Genomic DNA, 17,026 nt, shown 5'->3' with positions numbered 1-17,026 from the left:
ATTTTAGTATGTTTATTAGTATATTTCATTTCTGCTCTGATCTTTATTTCTTTCCTTCTGTTAACATTTTTCTAGGTTTTCTTCTAGTCCCTTGAGCTGTATGATTAGGTTGTTTACTTGAAACTTCTTTTTTCTTGATGTATGCATTTATAGCTGTACTTTCTTCTTAGAACAGCTTTTGCTTTATCTCCTAAACTTTGGTATGTTATGTTTCCATGTTAATTTGCCTTCAACTAATTTTTGTTCCTCTTTTGATTTCTTCTTTGATTCACTGGTTGTTCCAGGGTGTGTTGTTTAATTTCCATCTATTTGGGAATTTTCCAGCTTTCTCCCTGTGACCGTTTTCCATTTTCATACAATGATGGTCAGAAAAGATTCTTGACATAATATCTATCTTACTGAATGTATTGAGTCTTTTTTTTTTTTTTTTTTTTTTTTTTTTTTTTTGTGGCCTAACACATGATCTATCCTAGAAAATGTTCCAACTCTCCTTGGAGGCATGTGTAATCTGCTGCTGTTGGATGGAATGTTCTGTAAATGTCTGTTAGGTCTATTTGGTCTACAGCACTGTTCAAATCCACTGTTTTCTTATTGATTCTCTGTCTGGATGATCTATCCTTGTTGAGAGTGTTTATTAAGGTCACCAACTACTATTGTATTGATGTTTATTTCTCCTTTTAGCTATGTTAGCATTCGCTACATATGCTTAGGTGCTCCAGTATTAGGAGCATAAATATTTATGATTATTATGTCTTCTTGAAGAATTGACCCCTTTTGCATTATATAATGAAATTCTTTGTCACTTGTGACCATTTTAAACTTAAAATCTATTTTGTCTGATATAAGTATTTATTACCCTTGCTTTCTTTTGGTTACCATTGGCATAAAATACCTTTCTCCACTTTTTTACTCTAAGCCTGTGTGCATCCTTAAAGCTAAAGTGAGTTGCTTATAGGCAGCATATCCTTAGATCTTGTTTTTTCCTCCATTCTTCCACTCATTGTTTTTAATTGGAGATTTTATCTGTTTATATTTAAAGTAATTATTGATGGATAACAATTTACTATTGCCATGGTGTTTATTGTTTTCTGACTGCTTTGTAGATCCTTTGTTACTTTCTTCTTTTCCTGCTCTCTTCCTTTGTGACATGATGACTTTTTGTGTTGTTATGCTTTGACTTGACGCTCTCATCCTAACTTTTATCTACTACAGGTTTTTCTTTTATGGTCACCATGAGGCTTACATTAAATATCTTATAACATCCCATTTTAACCTGATAAGAACTTAACTTCTGTAGCATACAGAAACTATATTTTTACTTATTTTCCTCCCATCACATTATAAGCTATTGATGTTACAATTTAAATCCTCTGTATATTGTGTATACAGTAATAAATTTTTGCAGTTATAGTTATTTTTAGTATTTTTTTTAACTTTTAAACTATAGTTATAAGTGATATATACACCACCATTATTATGTTAGAGAATCTGATTTATCTATGTATTTACCTTTACTGGTAAATTTTATTCATTTATACTTTTCTAATGTTAATTAGCATCACCTGAATTTAGTAAAACAGTATTCAATATTTCTTATTTGGCAGGTCTAATGGTGATAAACTCCCTCAGTTTTGTCTGGAAAAGTATTTTTCTCTCTTTCATTTCTGAAGGACAACTTTGCCGGGTATAGCGTTCTTGGTTGATAGGATTTTTTTCTTTCAATATTTTGAATAAATCATCTCACCGTCCCTGGCTTACAAAGTTTCTGCTGATAAATCCCTGATGGTGTATTGGGTGTGTCCATGTACACGACCAGTTGTTTTTCTTTCTTTTTTTTTTCAAGATTTTGTTTATTTATTTGACAGAGAGACAGGCAGTGAGAGAGGGAACACAAGCAGGGTGAGTGGGAGAGGAAGAAGCAGGCTCCCAGCAGAGGACCCTGATGTGGGGCTCGATCCCAGAATGCCGGGATCACACCCTGAGCCGAAGGCAAACGCTTAACGACTGAGCCACCCAAGTGCCCCAGGACCAGTTGTTTTTCTATCACTGCTTTCAATTTTTCTCTTTTTATTTGACTTCTGACAATTTAATTATAATGTACCTCAATTTAGCCCCTTTAGGATTGAAACTTTTGGGGGCGTTTTGAACCTCATGAATCTCAATGTGCATTTCTTTCCCAAGTTTCAGAGTTTTTCCATAGAAAACTTAACTTTCAATAATGAAATAGATTCACTTCCCCTTTCTCCTACTCTTCTCCTTCCAGGATTTCTATAATGCATAAATTTATTTTATTTTGCTGATGTCCCATAAATTCTATAGGCTCTCTTCACAGTGTTTCATTCCTTTTTTTTTTTTTTTTCCTTTTGCTCCCCTGACTGGATAATTTCCAATTGGAATTGGAAGTTGATTTTTCTTCTGCTTTTTGAAATCTGCTATTGAAGCTTTCTATTGAAGTCTTCAGCTTAGTCATTGAATTCTTCAGCTTTGGTATTTCCACTTAGTTTGCCTGATGATTTCTTTTTCTTTGTTAAGCTTCTCATTTTGTTCATGAATCCTTTTCCTAATTTCATTTAGTTGTCTGTTTGTATTTTCTTGTAGTTCACTGAATTTCCTTAAGAGGATTATTCTAAAGTTTTTGTTAGACAGTTCATCACATTTTAGGGTCGGTTATGGGAGCATTATTAGTTTCCATTGGTGGTGTCATGTTTACCTGATTCTTTGTGATCCTCATATCCTTTTGTTGGCATTTGCATTTGAGTAAACAGACTCTGCGTCCAGATTTTGCAGGTTTTGTTTCAGCACGGAAAGACCTTCACCAACCAGCTCAGCTTAGGATACTCGGTCAGCTGGTAGCATCTGTGAGCAGATGGAGTTTGCCCCTGGGGTCTCTAGTTAGGTGAGGCCACTCCCCCTGCTCTTGGTGGGGTGGAGTTTGTCACTGGTTGAGTTGGCCTTCTGGCTGGACTCTGTGTTCAAGCAGTGCTGCTATGTGCACTACCTGGTTGGGCAAGACTTTTGGTTGTTTTCCATGTTTAGATGGTGCATTCTCTGGACTCTGCAGTCACCTCTGGTGGGGTGGAGTTGCAGGCTATATTCCCCACAGGGCAGTGCCAGTGGTGAAATTTTGCAATGGGACAGGGTTTGGGGCTATGCTCTGCAATCCTTCCTGTTCAAGTAGTGCCTGAGCCTGGACTCTGCATTTAGGTAGGGCTGAAGGCTGGAAGTCATGGTCAGATGGGACCTCAGTCTGTGCTCTGCAATTAGGGCAGCAGAATATGCCTCAAAGTTGGCCAGGGCTGCAGGCTGGGCTTCACAATTCAGTAGGCCACTGGCCATGCTCCACTGTTGGGAGAGGTTGCTGGCTGGGCTCTCTGGTGAGGTGGCGCCTCTAACTGTACCCCACGGTTGGGGGAGGCTAGTGACCATGCTCTGCAGCTGGATAGGATCACTGTCTTTGCTTCTCAGTCAGGTTGGGCTGCCAGCTATGCTCTGTGATTGAGCAAGGTCATTGGTGAGCTCCCTGTTTGGGTGAGGACACAGGCTCTTTAGCCATCTGTTACGGCCATATCCTCTGCTCTACTACTGAGTAGGGTTATAGGCTGGGCTTGGCAGCTGGGTGCTTACCATAGGCTGGGCTCCAAATCTCCTCAGGAAGCTCAAGCGTCCCTGGCTATGTGGAGTGAGAGGCTATGCTCAACACTTGGGCAGCGCTGCCAGCTTGGCTCCCTGCCAGGCAGAGCCATAAGGTATCTTCCACAACTTCAGGGTGTTGTGGTCGCTATTCCTGAAGCAGTGGGTCTGGAAGCCGTGCTCAGCAGTTGGGCAGAACTGTGAATTTCCTCCCCTGCTCAGGCAAGGCTAGAATATGTGCTTCACAGCCAGCGTGGCCCTGTGGCTGGCGAACCAAATCAGGCTGAACTGCCAACCAAGTTTCCTGGCCTGACAGGGTCACTGGCTAGAGTCTGCTGATCTGCAGAGCTGCTGACTGGGATCTCCGCTCAAGCAAGAATGAGGTCTGCCAAGATGTATATGCTGGTTGCTTTAAGCTCCACCCCCACTTTATCTGTCTCTATCTTAACCCCCGTACTTGAACTCCACAGATTCTCCCCCATGATCCCTGGGAGGGATGACCCAAGTGAGCCTCCTGGGAAACATGCCACAATGCTGGGGAGATTGGATGTCAATCTTGGGTCCTCTTTTTCCCACTGGAGAAACTGGAAGGCCAGGGAGGCTCTCCTAGTAAGGTTCTGTGCCCTCCCTCCCAGAGAGGGGTGATTGATTAAAGTGAGACCACTTCTCTTACCTTTCAAATGCAGTCCTGCTCAGGCTCTGTGGCCCAGGGGAGTGCTACGGCCTCCTCCCAGGACTCTGCATCTTCACAATGGTGTCCTGTCTATGCATAGTGACTTGTTGGTCTTTGTATTATTGGGACTGAAGTTAGTAACCAGGAACAACCTATGTCACCATCTTGATGATGTCATCCTCCTATTTAAGCTATTATTCTTAAAATGAAATTTTAAAATATACAAAGCAGCAATTCCTTGATAATATTGACCTTTGTTTTATAAAAAAATATTCTAGGCATAGAACACCTTTCATTTTGCATTTTTCTTGACTGGATTTTGAAGAGCGGTTCCAAAAGTATCTTCAAGTTAGGCATTAGAGTGTATGTTGTTTCATATGAGCTCATTTCCTTTTGTAGAGGTGAAAATGTCTTTTCTCCTTTCTCTGATTTTGGTTTTGCCATTGAAGTTAATATTGCTTTTGCTAATTCAGAGTTTAAATCAATTTCTGATTTCATTTAGAGTATTCCACACAATGCTCACATCTTTTTTTCTCTTCACATACCCTCCTTTAAGCATTTAAAAGAACTGTGGTCTGTGGCAAACATTCAAACACTGTGAAATGATAGTGAAAATTATTGAGCTGTATTCAAGTACGAGATTATTCAGATAGCTTAGCAAGGCAAGAGCACTACATTGAATCACATGTCAAAATTGCCAGTGTAATAACATATTTTGTTTTCAGAATTCATTGTTTCTTGGAATGCCATTTATCTGTCTTGGAACACCACTCATAAGTTTTGTGTAATGCATTTTATAAGTATAAACCTATGCCTTTTTTTTTTTTTTGCAAGAATGACTCACCAATAGCCGTGGATAGGGTCAAGACCATACACTTATAAAATCGCAGTAACTACAAGCATGACTGACTGATGAGACCATGACCACTTCTCTCCATCATGTTTCCATCCCTCTTCCCTCAGGCTGGATGACTGCATTTCAAGTGTCCAGAATGGTTGATCTCTAACTTTATTGGTTCTCAGATTCTATGATTCTCCATGGCCCATGCCAGTTAACACATCACACAAACACAAAAGTAAGCATGAGCTAACTTTCCATCCTTCCTGAAAAAGAGAATAAAATTGTATTTTATTTAATTATATATTTATTCCACTTCCAGAGTAGTTGACCCCCAGAAAAAAATTGTCTAGTGAGACACATTAGCCTATCTTGGAGGTTTGAAAGATTGGATTAGGCCACTATTTGAATGCTTGTATATCATGTCAGGAAAGTAAATCAGATGACCTTGAAGCCACTTAGAGCCTTAAAATATTGCTAAGGTTTGACTCAAGGGATTAGCCCATTAAGCCATTGCCACTGGCAGTACACATGATGATATTCTGAGGCTGGTATGAGCCTCTGTACTGCTCAGGGTTTACTTACTATGGAAAAAAGAAAAGTCAGATTAAGCTGTCAAAACCCCAAAATTAACATGTGCACCTAATTGGCTTAGTTTGTTGTTATTATTATTCATACAATTACAATTTGTGTCTATAGAAACTATGGCCATTATTTTTAAATTGCTATTTCAGAAAGGCAAGTTATCAATATTAACATTGTGACAGAAGTAAAGAAAATTCATAAAATGTACAGAAATACAGCTAAATCCAAAATGGGCCTATCAGTACATAAGTAGGAACACATTTTCAAGTTCTTGATATGCTTGGCCTCTATCCCATACCACTAATTACTTCTCAGCTCAAATGGGCAAAACCGTTAGCAATTTGCTTGGCAATAGGTGAAAAGATATGTTTCTTTTTTTCTTTCCCTGTGGAAAATTGTCTGCATTGTGCTGCAATGCTGAGCAAGTTATTCTTAGCAGCACGTCTCTTCAGACATTTTATGGCAGCTTGGGGAATATTAAATGTATGATTAATAAATAATTACAACTATGTGTCCAATCTTTAACTCCATGCTCAAAAGGAGCTTTGACTGTGTGAGGCGTTTGAGAGGAGTTCTGAAAACAATATATTTATACGTTTTAATTTAGATTTATTCCAGTGTTAAAGTACAAATATTTACATACTCTGTGCATATTTTACATATAGAATTATTTTAACCATTATCAGTATACAACTCCCTCCAAGGGACAAATGCAGTAAGGAATTTTGCAGCAGGAAAACATAGTAAACAACAATTTAGAACAGAAGGTAAAGAGCATCGTAAACATGGAGAATCTGAAATTAGAGAAAGAATTTTTAATTAGGTGGAACGTAATCACTCAGCTGGAATTTGTCTACGTTACCAGAACAGGAGCATTTTGTTATTGTTGTGGAAAGTGCTTTCAAGATATTTCATTAACAAACCAAGCAGAAAATCCCATTTCATTCTTATTCACTGTCTCTCTCTCTCTCTACCTAGGAATACACGGCAATATGAGCTTAGCATATCTGTTATTGTGCAGTGATATGATAAGAGAATTTACATCATTTGCAGCATGGTATAATCATAGTGAGCTTAGATCCTGAATTTTCTGGAAGAGTCCCAAATTCCTACTTGATCAATTCTATGTGTTATCTTTAGGTTCCAAAGTTATGGTGAAACAAAAAGCTGTAGCTGGATAAGAGAACACTTCTAGTTCCCACTATACCACTCGGTTTGTACTCAAAAATGTTTCTTAAATGATTTTGGTTGCAGTCCCTGCCCCTCTCTTTATGCAAAGGCATGAATGCTGGAATACCAAACAGTCTCATTCCATGGCTTAACTCGTATTAGGCAGCATGACATAGCAGTTAAAAATGGACTGGTATTTGTGTGCTTGAATTTGAATGCCAGCTCTGCTAATCCCAACTCTGTGTGACCCTGGGCAAATGATTTAACCACTCTGTGCTTCAGCTTCCTCTGTAAAATAGGCTTCACAATAATGATAATTTCTCGTGGAGTTGTTATATGAGGCTTTGACCAGTTGGAATACACAAAAGACCTATAAGAGTGCAGAACAGTGGGGCGCCTGGGTGGCACAGCGGTTAAGCGTCTGCCTTCGGCTCAGGCGGTGATCCCGGTGTTATGGGATCGAGCCCCACATCAGGCCCTTCCGCTATGAGCCTGCTTCTTCCTCTCCCACTTCCCCTGTTTGTGTTCCCTCTCCCGCTGGCTCTCTCTCTGTCAAATAAATAAGTAAAATCTTTAAAAAAAAAAAAAAAGAGTGCAGAACAGTAAATGTGATATATGTATTGGTGAAATAAACAATGTGAGAAAGGACAGCATATGAGCTCAAATTCTCTATTAATTCAGTTATTCAGCTGCTGTGCTTTTAGTACTCCAGCTCATAAAACCCTAAGAAAAGGGTATTGTTCTGTATAAATGTGAAAAAACAAAGTATTGAAGTTAAGGAACTTGCCCACAGTCTCAGCTAGTAAGTGACACCCAATATTTAAATCCTGATTGCACATCTGTGCCATCTCTCCTCTGCTTCCCCAAGGTACCCAGAGATCTTGCAAGCTGATTATTACCCTATTATATCATGTCTTGACCCTAATTTCATTGCCTGCAAAAATATGTAACAAGCATAATTTTTGATTATAGGGTGGTTGAAAAGCAATGTTTGCCTTCTCACAATAAAGACTAGTGGTTATAGAACCAGATTCTAGAGCAAGACTGCTTATGTTAACAATATCAGCTTTACCACTGTCTGGGTGACCATGGGCTAAACCTCTGTGCCTCAGAGTCCTCTTTTGTTCTGTGAGCATAATAGCACTAAATTCAGGTTATTTAAATATTAAATTAATTAATAAAAATAAAGCATTAGAATAATGCCTGGCACATAGGAAGCACTATAGAAATGTTTCTTGTTAATACACTTAACTACTATGACTCAGGGGGCCTGGGATGGGTTAGAGAAGAGACATTTAATGGTACTTCATCGATCTACTCATGGTCCCACAGAAATAAATAAATGTGTTTCCAGCTTTCATTCAAATAGAAAGTCATTCTTCTTGTCAAAAGGGATTTAATCCTCCTTCCTCACAAACCATTGCTTTAGTGTTAAGGACATTGATCCCCAAAGAAGAGACACTTAAAATGCTCAGCTTAGAGATGAATACAACTGGGGATTATACAGGCCCAACTAACAATAAACAATGTTGAAAGAAGGCAAAGCTTTCCACAGAAACTAGCTGTTGAAGATTCAGTATCTAATAACTAGTCTTTGATCAAGTACATAAACAAAAAACTAAAATTCAGTGGAAGGGGTCTGACTGACCCGGATAAATGAGAACAACGTCATGTGCGGGAGGTGAAGCCTGGACCAGACGCATCCCCTCTGCCACACCTGGTCAAAGCTTATGGAAAGCCATGAGCGAAGAGGAAAAGAAAACTCATTTCAGAAATCTTGTATAGCCTTGAAATTTTGACATAGGTATGTAAACAGTATATAGCTCTTAGTACAGAATGTAGCCTTCGTTGTTTTCCATATTCACAGAATTCTAAATATAAAAGTCCTTTCAGGTATTGTAAAAGAAAGTTGCCTGAATGGGCTGAACCCCACTCAGCTGTAAACTTGAGATTCTGGTGCTCTTAGCGTACAAAATAAATAGCACTTACAATGTTCTCTCTTAATACGGCTTCTTTCCGAGTGGGCTTTTCTTAGGCTTGCCTTGGTAGAGTTTTAGTTTCCCGTTTGCTTTGTCTTTTGTTTTCAGAAGAGGAAAAATCTTGAACAGATTTGTTGAGAGACTCAATGAATGGGTCACTAAGAGGATTGTAGATTTTAATAGACTCTTCTCTTGCCTTCCCACGCAGTTAGCTATTTCCTAAAACCCTAAGTTTAAAGGATTTGAAACAGAACTTTAAATATTATAGAGCTGAATCATCAAAGGGTTTTAAACCTGCCACTGGATGAAGGACAGAAAAAGGACCATCTGATCTAATGCCATGAATTCTTAGCACTGACGATGGTTCCCTGGAGCAGAACAGAGAAAAACTGGAAAGGAAATGCTTAATTGAACCAACATAGGCTACTATGATATACATGGAAAGCAAAGCTTTAAAATGATGAATTAAAATAAAGGGTAAAGAATGTAAAGGTGATGTTAACTTTCTTTCCTGGAAGCTGCTAACTTATCTAGGGCAATAGCTCTCAGATGTTCGAAAGAGCACTGGTCCATAATGATGTTTTCACTGGTCCCCTACAAAGTGAGGACAAGTGATGAGTTTTTCATTATGTGTATTTTTTATTTAAAGGATTATTCCTTATTCTGGGAGTGTGTCTATTAGCATTTTTGCATTAAATATCCTTTAATTAGAAGAGATGTTGATAACATAAGATAGTTTATCTTCTCATTCCAAAACCCTTACTGATCAAAATTAAAGGTCAACAGTATATTCTCCCAATAAAAAAAAAAAATCTGATCTGTGAAAAAGAAAATCCAAGACCCAGCAATCTAAGTCAGTTCTTTTCCAGAAAGTGAATTAGAATTACCTTAGAAGCAGTTTCAAAATAGACACTACCACTCCCCTCTGTTGTGAGCTCTCAGAAGGAAAGTGGAAAGAGGAGAAAGAGAGATATGTATTTTTATATAAGATTCTGATACAGACCCTAATTGACATCCACAGTTCTCAGGAGAGAATGATCAACTAGCATCCTTGGAAGACCCATATCTTCTTTACATTTGTATTTTTCTTGAATTCATTCACCTCTGTGGACAGGAGACAAACAGTTTTCAATGAAGTGTCCTAAATGAGAGGAATAATATTTCAGGAAACAAGTTTCTATGCTCCACATAAAAAAGATCTTTGAAGAGGAAGCTTCAAGTAACCGACAATTCTTTTCATAACGAAATCATAATATGAAAACTCCAGGGATATAACGAATATGTTCTTGAGTGTGGTGGGAAGCTAAACAAAGTTCTTGAGCTAATTTTAATGGAAAAAGTTTCTGCATACAAACTGAGTAAGCAGACAAACTCTATAAATATATTTCTTGAGCTCTAAAAAGCTACGTGGGGGAATGCTAGAACAAATATTCAAACTGCGTAAGATGGGTGAAAGTGTAAAAGTAAACTCAGATTTCTTTAACACTATGAAGCAAAATAAGATGTTTAAGACACTGAATTTTTCTCTGTCCTTGAATAGATCAGTCTAGTATCATTTTTGGCTCCAATTTGGTTGATTTCCTCACTGGCCTGTATATATGTATATAAAAAAATTGTCCTTATTTAGTAATTGATTTCCATGATAGGCTTTGCTTCCTTATACGTAATATTATTGCGACTAAAGCTATATACCAGGCACGCCTGGGTGGCTCAGTTGGTGAAGGGTCTGCCTTCAGCTCAGGTCATGATCCTGGGGTCCTGGGATTGAGCCCCATATTGGGCTCCCTGCTCAGTGGGGAGTCTGCTTCTCCCCCTGCCTGCCGCTCCCCCTGCTTGTGCTCTGTATCTCTCTCTCTCTCTCTCTCTGACACATAAATAAAATCTTTAAAATAAAAATAAGATAAAATAAAATAAACTATATACCATATCCCTCCCCCTTTCCCACCCTAACACTAGCATAAACTGTCTCAACTCCTATGCAAATCCTACTCATTCTCTAATGCCTATTTCATTTACACAAATACTGAACACTTAGTATGTGCCAGGCACTTGCTAGGCCCTAAAGGGCAATAAAGGGCAATTATAACTTTTAAGCAAATTGTGGTTTAGGTGTGAAATATGGCTTGAAGAAGTGTTGAATAGAAACAAGGATATCCATTAGAAGGTTATTACGATAATCTAGGACAATGATTGTCAAAGTGTGGTCCTCAAATTGGCAAAATCAGAGTCATCCAGCAACTTGTTAGAAATGCAAATTTTCATGTTCCATTCCAGACCTACCACATCACAAACTACAGGCTCTGTCCCAGCAGTCTGCACTGTGGCAAGCCTTCCAGAAGATGTGGATGCACACTGAAGTTTGTGAACCACTGACAGAGCAGAAGAGTGGTAGGAGACAAGATTAGTGGCTGTGGATTTGAGAGCAGAAAACACTTTTTCCAGATGTTACTGTACTGAAAACATGATGACTGATTTGGTAACAAGGAAGAAGTGAAATAACATTTGAAGTTTATGATTTGTGTGATTGATGCCTAGTGGAGCCTTTTAGAGATACAGAAATATAGGAAAATATCAGGTTTGGGGTGGTCAGTGTATGAAATACATACTGTTTCATGTTGAGACATGTCAAATCTGAAATATCAGACATTCAAGTGGAGATGTCCAGAATGGTAGGATAATAGAGGTAAAGGGATCAAGATAAAGGTGATCTTAGGAGTGATTAAGGTTGAAGAGCTAATTAAAAACATGAGAGGAAGATACGATTTCACTTACACATGGAATATTAAAAAGTTAAGCAAATGGACAAACAGCAAACCAAAAACCAAAATGAAGTATCACCTCACACCTGGCAGAAGAGCTAAAATCAAGAACACAAGAAATAACAGGTATTGCAAGGATGTGGAGAAAAAGGAACCTTCATTCCCATTGGTGGGAATGTAAATTGGTGCAGCCACTGTGGAAAACAGAATGGAGGTTCCTCAAAAAATGAAAAACAGAAATACCATACGATGCAATATTCCACTACCGGATATTTACCCAAAGAAAACAAAAAAATTCAAAAAGATATATGTACCCCTATATTTATTGCAGCATTATTTACAATAGCCAGATATGGAAGCAACCTAAGTGCCCATTAATAGATGAATGGATAAAAAAGATATGGTATAGATATACAATGGAGTACTAGGAATCCATAAAAAAGAATGAGATCTTGCCATTTAGTGACAACATGGATGGACCTATAGGGTATCATGCAAAGTGAAATAAGTCAGACTGAGAAAGACAAATATCATATGATTTCACTCATATGTGGAACCTGAAAAACAAAACAAATGAATATACAAACAAAACACAGACTCAAACCTACAAATGTAGAGAACAAATCCCTCCCCGACAGAGGGAACAGGGGTAGGAGGTTGGACAGAATGGATGAAAGGGAGTGGGAGATACATGCTTCCAATTATGGAATGAATACATCATAGCAATAAAAGGTACAGCATAGGGCGTATAGTCAGTGGTGTTGTAATAGTGATGTGTGGTAACAGATGGGAGCTACCCTTGTGGTGAGCACAGCATAACACATAGAGATGTTGGATCACTACATATATCACACTAGGTCGTTCACCTGAGATTAATATAACACTATATGTCAACTACACTAAAATAAACAATTTTTTTAAAAAGCCAAACTCATAAATACAGAGAACAAACTGACCCCTGGGCCTTGCTGATCCTCAAGGGACTGCCCCTCTTAGGGCTAGCCAATTTCTGGAGACAGTAAAGGACTTGCCTGGGAGCATGACTTTCATATGAAACCAACAAATTCAAAGCCCATACCTTCTGAATCTGTTAAGTTCTTTTTTTTTTTAAGATTTTATTTATTTATTTGTCAGATAGAAGAGAGAGCACAAGCAGGGAGAGCAGAAAGCAGAGGGAGAAACAGGCTCCCTGCTGAGCAAGGAGTCTGACGTGGGGCTCAATCCCAGGACCCCGGGATCATGACCTGAGCTGAAGGCAGATGCTTAACAGACTGAGCCACCCAGGCACCCAAGAACTGTGTTTTTATAAAAATAATGTTGAAAAAATGGAAGGACAAGGCATCAACAGGGAGAAAGTATGTGCAAATCATAGAAATGTTAAGGCACTTGTGTTCATAGTATGTAAAAAGTTACAACTCAAGAATAAGAAGACAACCCAGTAGTAAAAACTGAGAAAAGATTTGAATAATTACTTCACCAAATTGGATATACAAATGACAAATATGCACATGAAATTATACTCTACATTATTAGTAATTAGGAAAATAGAAATTAAAACCACAAAAACTACCTACACACCCGCTAGAATGAATATAATCAAAAAGGCTTTCTAAATGTGAGATAGAATGTAGAGACACTGGAATTCTCATACACTGCAGGTAGGAATGTAAAAATGGTACGAGCACTTTGGGAAAAGTTTGTTAGCTTCGTTAAAACGTTAAGCATACACTTAGCATACAACACAGCAATCCCACTCCCAGGTGTCTCCCAAAGTAAATGAAAACATACGACCAGATAAAGACTTGTACATGAATGAGTATAGAAGTATTATTTGTAATAGCCAACACCTGGAAAAAATCCGGAAGTCTATCAATAGATGAACAAACAAACTGTGGTATATCTGTATAATAAACTACTACTCAGAGCTAAAAAGAAACACACAGTGATACATATAAAACACAAAAGAACCTCACAACACTATGCCATCTGAGAAAACCTGAATATAAAAACTACATGGTAGGGACGCCGGGGTGGCACAGTCAGTTAAGTGCCTGCCTTAGGCTCAGGTCATGATCCCATGGTCCTGGGACTGAGTCCTGATTCTGGCTCCTTGCTCAGCAGGGTGTTTGCTTCTCCCTCTGCCTGCTGCTCCCCTGCCTGTGCTGTCTCTCTGTCTCTGGCAAATAAATAAATAAAATCTTTAAAAAAGAAAAACTGCATGTTGTACAAATCCAATTATTTGGAATTTCTAGAAAATACAAAACTATGAAGATGGGATCAGATCAGTGGTTGTCTAGGGCTGGGAGTGAGAATGGGGTTAACTCTAAATGGCATGAAGGAAATTTTGGGGGTGATGGAAGTGTTTTAAACCAGAATGTGATGATGGCTGCACATCTCAATATACTTACTAAAATTCATAGAACTACGTATTTAAAATAGGTAAAATTTCTGGCCTACAAATTATATCTCAATAAAACTATTTTAAAACATGGTATTTGCTAAGGTTGCAGAGATTGTACTTACTTGAAAACTGACTATGAAAGGAAAGACAGAAGCATCAGAAAGCCTTGATGGAGATTTATTTTCCCTTATAAAACTGAGAAATCATTGAGCAAATGTAGTACAAAGAAGCCAGTAAAGAATAGGAGGTTAAAAACATAGGAAAGAGAGGAAATAATTAATGGATCAGGATCCTTGAAGAAGCGTTCAGAAGCAAGTAGACAGATTCACTTTAGACAAAAAGGATTACCTCATCCTCTGCAATGGGAGAGGAGATGGAAAAGATAGATGAAGTTAAAGAAAACAAATGGTGGTGATAGGGCAAAAAGGCAGCAAGTGTTCTATCCTGGTGGTGTCACTTACTTAGAATTAAATGGAAAGAAAAATAAATGCCTTAGTCGTTCAGATTCTTCCTAATGGTTATGGACTCTTCAATTAGCTAGTGTGAATGCAGAGTGGCGTTCTTTCTAGCTGAAGGGAATTTATACCTGTATTTCTAACAATCCAACCTGGCAAAAATAATCTTCAGCATCAATCAACTATGAGAGGTGTGTACAGTTGGGGGTTTGAGTGCAGAAGAGTTAAGAAAAGCACCTGATTGCAACTGAAGAGAAAGCTGATTGGAATCTATAGGATTGTTGAGAACTTGACCTACAGCTGAGCATGGAGGCAAAGAGTAAATAATTGCCTCATTTCTCCTGTTGGGTGTTTTCCTTCAGTTCTACTCTATAGCACGGAGTTGGTAAGAAAAGGCTGGTGATTAGATGGATCCATTAATGCTCCAAGTATTTCCCAAAAGTTTCTCTAACAACTGTTTCGAGTCAAGTTGATCGCTCTATCATCCTCACCTTTCTCTGCAACTAGTCCCCACTTCAACCTCCTAGTTCCATCTGCCAGTATATTTTACCTCAAAGTCCTCTTTAATTATTTTACTTGGGCCTATCTCTTCTCTGTTAAGAGTATTATGTGCAGGGAAACAATTTCTTTGGCTTTCTTGGAGTCCCACTTTAGTGCTGAGCAGTTAGTAGTAGTTAAGATTTGCTAACATGAAAATAATTTAAAATTATTATAGAATAGCTATAAATAAGCTATTTGGAAACAAAATCTTTTCTAAAATATTAGTGATAACCATATGTTTCAAATCTAATTTCTAATTTATGTTCTGCCACCAAAGAGCTTGATGGCCTTGGACAAGTGATGTAACTCCTATGAGCCTCCATTTCTTAATCTGTAAAGTGAATGGGTCGGCTTAGATAATTTAAAAAATTAGCAATGAGTTTTTTTTCCAACTCTAAGTGAACAAAGGAACTGATGCTAATTGTGTAAAAACCAAAATAGGTAGATAGCTATAAGAAAGAAGAGAATCCGTTTTGTTTATTCCTAGATCTACTATTGCAGTTTCATGGCACAGAGTATAAGACATATAACATTATTCTGTATTTAAATATTCTTCTAGAAATTGATTTTTTGCAAATATTCACAAAAATGTATTTATAATGGTCAAAAACTGGAAGCAATCCAAATGTCTAGTTACTTGTTAATGGATAAACAAATTGTGGTATATATAATGGAATGCCTTTCAGCACTAAGAAGGAAATAGTCACTGACACATGCAACAGCATGAATGAATCTCAAAATTTGTGCTAAGTAAATGAAGCCATACACAAAGGCTACATTCCATTTATATGAAATTGTAAAGAATTTAATATAGTAAAAGGAAAAGATAATATTTCACAGAAAGGAAGTAGATTCTTAGGTGTCAGTTATGGATGACAGAGATTGTCCAGAAAGGAGCACAAAGGAACACTGTAAGTAATGGTATTCTCTTATACCTGCATTTTAGTAGTAGATTTATGCACGTAAATAATGTCAAAAAGGACTGGCAATTGGCATACCCTTTCAATGTCATATCCCACTCTTCCTGGGTAGGAAATAAAACACATGAAGGAATGAAGGAATGATATGTCCTTCATCTCATTGCTGAGATTGAGGGTAACAACATGAGTTCATAATGCGCTAAAAACAAAACAAAACAACAACCAAAAAAACCCTCAATGTTCATATGTCTGACTGTATGGGATTAGGAGTAAAGAAAATGAATGTGGGGTTTATTCCTGGATAGGAAATCTCTGAAGTAGATAGTTGAGGGGATTAGAACACATCTACTATGGCTGATCATGGAATTCAGATGGTACAAAGCAAAATAAAAACAGAAGTATACTAGATGCAATGAAAATGAAAGGTCAAATGGAAAAGAGGGAATAGGTGAGCTGTAGGTGCACGAGAAATAAAGGTGCAGATATATTGCGAGTGATGACAAAGTTCCAAGTTTGCAGAAACAAAATTGAGATGTTTGGAACAAGAACATTAAATCCAGAATTTTGGAAGATACAAAATGTGGAAGTTGAAGCTGCTAACATTTATTATAAAGGGTGTCTGGGAAATGAACCTTTAAGTCAAGTCATTAAGTATTTGAAAAAAGATTAAAGAATAGGTTAGGAAGTGAGTCTCCTGTAGGCAGCCTATAGCTGGGTCTTGCTTTTTTATCCATTCAGTCACCTTATGTCTTTTGATTAGAGCATTTAGTCCATTTACATTTAAGGTAATTTTTGATAGGTATGTACTTATTGTCATTTTGTTACTTGTTTTATGGTTATTTTTGTGGTTTTTCTCTGTTCCTTTCTTCTCTTGCTGTCTTCCCTATGGTTTGATGGCTTTCTTTAGTGTTATGCTTGGATTTCTTTCTTTTTATTTTTCGTGTATCTATCATAGGTTTTTGATTTGTGGTTACCATTAGGTTCATATATAACATGTATAGTAAGAATTGATTTTTAATGAAAATTTTTGTTCTAGTGTTTGATGTTGTTGAAAGAGAAAATTTCTAAGAAACAAA

At 37.7% G+C, this 17,026-nt stretch overlaps 1 long non-coding RNA gene across 1 annotated transcript; it reads right to left on the bottom strand.

Moving 5' to 3' along the window:
* Positions 1 to 255: 255 nt before the first annotated feature.
* Positions 256 to 10,228, bottom strand: LOC130543425 (uncharacterized). Its single transcript, XR_008958758.1, has 2 exons — positions 9,879 to 10,228; positions 256 to 5,407 (listed from the first exon to the last, which is right to left on the bottom strand). It is a non-coding gene; the product is annotated as an uncharacterized LOC130543425 (long non-coding RNA).
* Between the last annotated feature and the right edge of the window lie 6,798 nt (positions 10,229 to 17,026).

Source organism: Ursus arctos, unplaced genomic scaffold (genome assembly GCF_023065955.2).
Source record: "Ursus arctos isolate Adak ecotype North America unplaced genomic scaffold, UrsArc2.0 scaffold_12, whole genome shotgun sequence".
NCBI lineage: Eukaryota > Metazoa > Chordata > Mammalia > Carnivora > Ursidae > Ursus > Ursus arctos.
Note: the sequence above shows the minus strand (reverse complement) of the source record. Positions and strands in the feature narration are given on the sequence as shown.